The sequence below is a fragment of the Oncorhynchus mykiss genome, chromosome 32 (assembly GCF_013265735.2).
Source record: "Oncorhynchus mykiss isolate Arlee chromosome 32, USDA_OmykA_1.1, whole genome shotgun sequence".
In the NCBI taxonomy this organism is placed as follows: Eukaryota; Metazoa; Chordata; class Actinopteri; order Salmoniformes; family Salmonidae; genus Oncorhynchus; species Oncorhynchus mykiss.
In genome coordinates this window covers 13,947,534-13,955,033 of record NC_050572.1, presented here as the reverse complement: position 1 = coordinate 13,955,033, position 7,500 = coordinate 13,947,534, and the positions used below count along the sequence as shown (strand labels likewise).

The 7,500-nt window shown below is 44.2% G+C and overlaps 1 protein-coding gene across 3 annotated transcripts in view; it reads right to left on the bottom strand.

Moving 5' to 3' along the window:
- Positions 1-7,500, bottom strand: part of LOC110487940 (collagen alpha-1(XVI) chain) — a 150,747-nt gene that overhangs the window by 46,688 nt on the left and 96,559 nt on the right. The window lies entirely within an intron of this gene.

The window sequence follows — 7,500 nt, the reverse complement described above, 5'->3', positions numbered from 1 at the left end:
AAGTAAAAAATATATAGGTAAAAAAAATTAAAACTAACAAGTAATTAAAGAGTAGCAGGAAAATAACAATAACGAGGTAATATACAGGGGGTGCCGGTACAGAGTCAATGTGCGGGGGCACCGGTTAGTCGAGGTAATTGAGGTAATATGTACATGTAGGTAGAGTTAAAGTGACTATGCACAGATAATAAACAGAGAGGAGAAGCAGCATAAAAGAAGCGGGGCATGCAAATAGTCTGGGTAGCCATTTGATTAGCTATTCAAGAGTCTTATGGATTAGGGGTAGAAGCTGTTAAGAAGCCATTTGGACCTAGATTTGGTGTTCCGGTATTGCTTGCCGTGCTTTGGCACAAAGAACAGTCTATGACTAGGCTGGCTGGAGTCTTTGACAATTTTTAGGGCCTTCCACTGACACCACCTGGTATAGAGGTCTGGATGGCAAGAAGTTTGGCCACAGTGATGTACTGGACCGTACGCACTACTCTCTGTAGTGCCTTGCGGTCGAAGGCGGAGCAGTTGCCATACCAGGCAGTGATGCAACTCTCGATGGTGCAGCCGTAGAACTTTTTGAGGATCTGATTTGGTGTGCTTGGACCATGATAGTTTGTTGGTGATGTGGACACCAAGGAACTTGAAGCTCTCAACCTGCTCCACTACAGCCCCATCGATGAGAATGGGGGCTAGCTCAGTCCTCCTTTTCCTGTAGTCCACAATCATCTCCTTTATCTTGATCACGTTGAGGGAGAGGTTAGGTCAGGTCTCTGACCTCCTCCCTATAGGCTGTCTCATCGTTGTCGGTGTTCAGGCCTACAACTGTTGTGTCATCGGCAAAGTTAATGATGGTGTTGGAGTCGTGCCTGGCCATGCAGTCATGAATGAACAGGGAGTACATGAGGGGGCTGAGCATGCACCCCTGATGGACAACCGTGTTAAGGATCTGGTGGTGGATGTGTTGTTACCTCCCCTTACCACCTGGGTGCGGTCCGTCAGGAAGTCCAGGATCCAGTTGCAGAGGGAGTTGTTTAGTTCCAGGGTTCTTAGCTTAGTGATGAGCTTTGAGGGCACTATGGTGTTGAACACTGAGTATAGTCAATGAATAGCATTCTCACGTATGTGCTCTTTTGTCCAGGTGGGAAGGGGCAGTGTGGAGTGCAATAGAAATTGCATCAACTTTGGATCTGTTGGGGCGGTATGCAAATTGGCGTGTGTCTAGGGTTTCTGAGATAATGGTGTTGATGTGAGCCGTGACCAGCCTTTCAAAGCACTTCATGGCTACAGACGTGAGTGCTAGGGGTCGGTAGTCATTAAGGCAGGTTACCTAAGTATTCTTGGGCACAGGGACTATGGTGGTCTGCTTGAAACATGTTGGTATTACCGACTCAGTCAGGGACCGGTTGAAAATGTCAGTGAAGACACTTGCCAGTTGGTTAGCGCATGCTCAGAGTACACGTCCTGGTAATCCATCTGGCCCTGCAGTCTTGTGAATGTTAACCTGTTTAAAGGTCTTACTCACATCGGCTATGGAGAACGTGATCACACAGTCATCTGGAACAGCTGATGCTCTCATGCATGTTTCAGTAGTACTTGCATTGAGGCGAGGATAGAAGTAATTAAGCTCACCCGGTATGCTCGTGTCACTGGGCAGCTCGTGGCTGTGCTTCCCCTTGTAGTCTGTTTGCAAGCCCTGCTACATCTGATGAGCATGGAAGCCGGTGTAGTACGATTTAATCTTAGTCCTGTATTGACGCTTTGCCTGTTTGATGGTTTCTTATAAGCTTCCGGGTTAGAATCCCGCTCCTTGACAGTGGCAGCTCTACCCTTTAGCTCAGTGCGAATGTTGCTTTTAATCCTTGGCTTCTAGTTGGGGTATGTACGTACAGTCACTGTGGGGATGATGTCATCAATGCACTTATTGATGAAGCCAGTGACTGACATGGTGTACTCCTCAATGCCATCGGAAGAATCCGGGAACATATTCCAGTCTGTATTAGCAAAACAGTCCTGCAGCTTAGCATCTGCTTCATCTGACCACTTTTTTATTTAATGAGTCACTGGTTCTTCATGCTTTAGTGTTTGCTTGTAAACAGGATTTAGGAGGACAGAATAATGGTCAGATTTGTGCTTTGTTCGCGTCTTTGTGTGTAGAGTAAAGGAGGTCTAGAGTTTTTTCCCCTCTGGTTGCACATTTAACATGCTAGTAGAAATGAGGAAAGATGGATTTAAGTTTCCCTGCATTCAAGTCCCCGGGCACTAGGAGCGCCACCTCTGGATGAGCGTTTTCCTTTTTGTTTATGGCCGTATACAGCTCATTCAGTGCGGTCTTAGTGCCAGCATCATTTTCTGGTGTTAAATAGACAGTTACGAAGAATATAGATGAGAACTCTCTTGGTAAACAGTGTGGTCCACAGCTTATCATGAGATACTGTACCTCAGGTGAGCAAAACCTTGAGGCTTCTTTAGATTTCGTGCACCAGATGTTGTTTACAAATATACATAAACTGCCACACTTACTCATTCAAGGGTCTTTCTTTCTTTTTTTTTCTTTTTTCTTCATTGTAAAATAATAGTGAAGACATCAAAACTATGAAATAACTCATATGGAATCATGTAGTAACCAAAAAAGTGTTTTAGATTATTTAAAGTAGCCACCCTTTTCTTGATCACAGCTTTGCACACTCCTGGCATTCTCTCAACCATCTTCACCTGTAACGCTTTTGAAGGAGTTCCCACATATGCTGAGCACTTTTTGGCTGCTTTTCCTTCACTCTGCGGTCCAATTCATCCCATACCATCTCAATTGGGTTGAGGTCAGGTGATTGTGGAGGCCAGGTCATCTGATGCAGAACTCCATCACTCTCCTTCTTGGTCAAATAGCCCATAGACCGCCTGAATTTATGCTGGATCAGTGTCCTGTTGAAAAACAAATGATAGTCCCACTAAGCGCAAAGCAGATGGGATGGCGTATCACTGCAGAATGCTGTGGTAGCCTTGCTGGTTAAATGTGCCTTGAATTCTAAATAAATCACTGACAGTGTCACCAGCAAAGCACCCCCACACTATCACACCTCCTCCTCTATGCTTCACAATGGGAACCACACATGTGGAGATCATCCGTTCACCTACTCCGAGTCTCACAAATACAGAGCGGTTGAAACCAAAAATCTCAAATTTGTACTCATCAGACCAAAGGACAGATTTCCACCGGTCTAATATCCATTGCTCGTGTTTCTTGGCCCAAGCAAGTCTCTTCTTCTTATTGGTGTCCTGTAGTAGTGGTTTCTTTGCAGCAATTCGACCACGAAGGCTCACGCAGTCTCCTTTGAACAGTTGATGTTGAGATGTGTCTGATAATTGAACTCTGTGAAGCATTTATTTGGGCTGGTAACTCTAATGAACTTATCCTCTGCAGCAGAGGTGACTCTGGGTCTGCAATTTCTAAGGCTGGTAACTCCTTTCCTGTGTCGGTCCTCATGAGAGCCAGTTTCATCATAGCGCCTGATGGTTTTTGGGACTTGAAGAAACGTTCTAAGTTCTTCACATTTTCCGTATTGACTGACTTTCATGTCTTAAAGTAATGATGGGCTGTCGGTTCTCATTGTTTATTTGAGCTGTTCTTGCCATAATATGGACTTGGTCTTTTACCAAATAGGGCTATCTTCTGTATACCCACCCCTACCTTGTTAATTAAAAAACAACTGAAACGCATTAAGAAGGAAAGAAATTCCACAAATTAACTTTTAACAAGGCACACCTATTAATTGAAATTCCAGATGACTACCTCATTAAGCTGGATGAGAGAATGCCAAGAGAGTGTAAAGCTGTCATCAAGGCAAAGGGTGGCTACTTAGAAGAATCTCAAATATAAATATAATTACATTTGTTTAACACTTTTTTGGTTACTACATGATTCCATATGTGTTATTTCAAAGTTTTGATGTCTTCACTATTATTCCACAATGCAGAAAATACAAAAAATAAAGAAAAACCCTTGAATGAGTAGGTGTGTCCAAACTGTTGACTGGTATTGTACATACAGGCAAAATAACATATTTAAAAACAACATAACAACAGATAGCAATAGCTATTTACTAGCAAAGTAGGCTAGTTATGTGAAATTTCATAGAAATGTCAGAATTAGGCTGAATGGCGCATTCTAGAAATAATTGAGCTGAGATGTATAGCAGCCGTTTTACGGCTCCTGACTAATTCTGCTGTTTTGTGTGTTTTTTTGGGCTGATCTTAACCTTTTTCGTGTATAATGTTTCCGCCATCGTTTCCTATGACCAAAAAAGGTCTTCTGAACTTCAGAACAACGATAACGGCTGTCGTTTTAAGGGCTCCTAACCAACTGTGCTATTTGGTGTGCTTTTCCACATTGTTTGTATCTTATTTTGTACATAATGTTGCTGCTACAATCTCTTATGACCGAAAAGAGCTTCTGGATATCAGAATAGTGATTTCCTCGAACTGGACAAAGATTTTATGTTTAATGAGTCCGACGCAAAGTATATACTGTTTCTCCGAGATCATCCCCAAATCCCCGTCATTCGCATGAAGAAAAGAGGTACAGAGGTCGAAGATCGGGGTGCTTCTGAGAATTCGTTGGCAAGTGGGTAACCTGCCTCTACCATCTGTTCTACTGGCCAACGTGCAATCACTTGAGAATAAACTGGATGAGCTCCGTTTGAGACTATCCTACCAACGGGACATGAAACCTGTAATATCTTATGTTTCCCCGTGTTGTGGTTGAACGACAACACGGATAATATACAGTTGCCACGATCGTCGTAAGGAGCAGACCAAAATGCAGCGTTGTATGTGTTCATGATTATTTTTTAATTAAAGCAAGCACTGAACACTGAATACAAACTATACAAAACGAATAACGACCATGAAGCTATAATGAGAACTCTGCTGACACAAGCAACTAACATAGGGACCAGGGTGTCATCCCAGACACCCTGGTCCCACTCCTGATCACTGACGACTATGAGACAGCTTATAGGGAGGAGGTCAGAGACCTGGTAGTTTGGTGCCAGGACAACAGTAAGGCAAAGGAGCTGATCGTGGACTACAGGAAACGGAAGGCCGACCATTCACATCGACGAGGCTGTGGTGGAGCGGGTCGAAAGCTTGAAGTTCCTCGGTGTCCACATCACTAAGGACCTATCATGTTCCAAACACACCAACACAGTTGTGAAGAGGGCACGATAAAGCCTCTTCTCCCTCAGTAGGCTGAAAAGATTTGCCATGGGCCCTTAGCTCGTCAAACATGTATACAGCTGCACAATCGAGAGCATTTTGACTGGCTGCATCACCCCTTGGTATGGCAACTGGTATGGCAACTGCTTGGCATTCGACTGCAAGGCGCTACAGGTGTGTGTGTACGGCCCAGTACAGCATTTCTGGGGACGAGCTCCCTGTCATCCAGGACCTCTATACCAGGCAGTGTCAAAGGTTGGCCCACATTTTTTTCCAAAGACTCCAGCCACCCAAGCCACAGACTCTCTGCTACTGTGTGGCAAGCGGTACGAATGCACCAAGTCTGGATCCAACAGGACCCTGAACAGATCCTACCCCCTAAGACTTCAAAACAAGACTGATAAATATCTTGGCAAATGGCTACCAGGAATACAAGCATTGACCCACTGACTCTCTTGCACTGACTCTATGCACACACACTGGACTCTACCCACACACTGACACATAGAGTTGAAGTTGGAAGTTTACATACACCTTAGCCAAATACATTTAAGCTCAGTTTTTCATAATTCCTGACATTTAATCCTAGTAGCAATGTCTTAGGTCAGTTAGGATCACGACTTTATTTTAAGAATGTGAAATGTCAGAATAACAGTAGAGAGTGATTTATTTCAGCTTTAATTTCTTTCATCACATTCCCAGTGGGTCAGAAGTTTACATAAACAAGGCTGCTAAATTGGTATTTGGTAACATTGCCTTTAAATTGTTAAACTTAGGTCAAACGTTTTGGGTAGCCTTCCACAAGCTTCCCACAATAAGTTGGGTGAATTTTGTCCCATTCCTCCTGACAGAGATGGTGTAACTGAGTCAGGTTTGTAGGCCTCTTTGCTCGCACACGCTTTTTCAGTTCTGCCCACACATTTTCTATAGAATTGAGGTAAGGGATTTGTGATGGCCACTCCAATACCTTGACTTTCTTGTCCTTAAGCCATTTTGCCACAACTTTGGAAGTATGCTTGTGGTCATTGTCCATTTGGAAGACCCATTTGCAGCCAAGCTTTAACTTCCTGACTGATGTCTTGAGATGTTGCTTCAATATATGCACATAATTTTCCATTCCTCATGATGACATCTATTTTGTGAAGTGCACCAGTCCCTCCTGCAGCAAAGTACATGATGCTGCCACCCCCGTGCTTCACAGTTGGGATGGTGTCTTCGGCTTGCAAATACACCTTTTACCTCCAAACATAACAATGGTTATTAAGGCCAAACAGTTCTATTTTTGTTTCGTCAGACCAGAGGACATTTCTCCAAAAGGTACGATCTTTGTCCTCATGTGCAGTTGCAAACGGTAGTCTGGCTTTTTTATGGTGGTTTTGGAGCAGTGGCTTCTTCCTTGCTGAGTGGCCTTTCAGGTTATGTCGATCTAGGACTCGTTTCACTGTGGATATAGATACTTTTGTACCTGTTTCCTCCAGCATCTTCACAAGGTCCTTTGCTGTTGTTCTGGGATTGACTTGCACTTTTCGCACCAAAGTACGTTCATCTCTAGGACAGAACGCGTCTCTTTCTTGAGCGGTATGACGGCTGCCTTCATGTTTATACGTGCTTACTATTGTTTGTACAGCATGTGAATGTACATGTTAAAGTGCAAAGTTCAATTGGTCCAACATGTTATTTAGGTGCAGTCGGCCTATTTCAGTAGCAGTGGTTTGGTTGTCTTGCACTTTCCTTTTCTCTTTCTTCCTCCCATGGCTTCCTTTTACCCTCTCTTGCTACTCTTCCTGTGCCCTGAGTGTGTGTGTGTGGGTGTGTGTGTGTTTCCCCCCGCCTCTAAACCCCTTAACACCTCTTCATCTGTTCCCTAATGGCTCTAGACCCCTTACACCTCTTCACCTGTTCCCCCCTGGCTCTAGACCCATTAACACCTCTTCATCTGTTCCCTAATGGCTCTAAACCCCTTACACCTCTTTACCTGTTCCCCCCTGGCTCTAGACCCATTAACACCTCTTCATCTGTTCCCTAATGGCTCTAAACCCCTTAACACCTCTTCATCTGTTCCCTAATGGCTCTAAACCCCTTACACCTCTTCACCTGTTCCCCCTGGCTCTAGACCCATTAACACCTCTTCATCTGTTCCCCCCTGGCTCTAAACCCCTTAACACCTCTTCATCTGTTCCCCCCTGGCTCTAAACCCCTTAACACCTCTTCATCTGTTCCCCCCTGGCTCTAAACCCCTTAACAACTCTTCACCTGTTCCCTAATGGCTCTAAACCCCTTAACACCTCTTCATCTGAT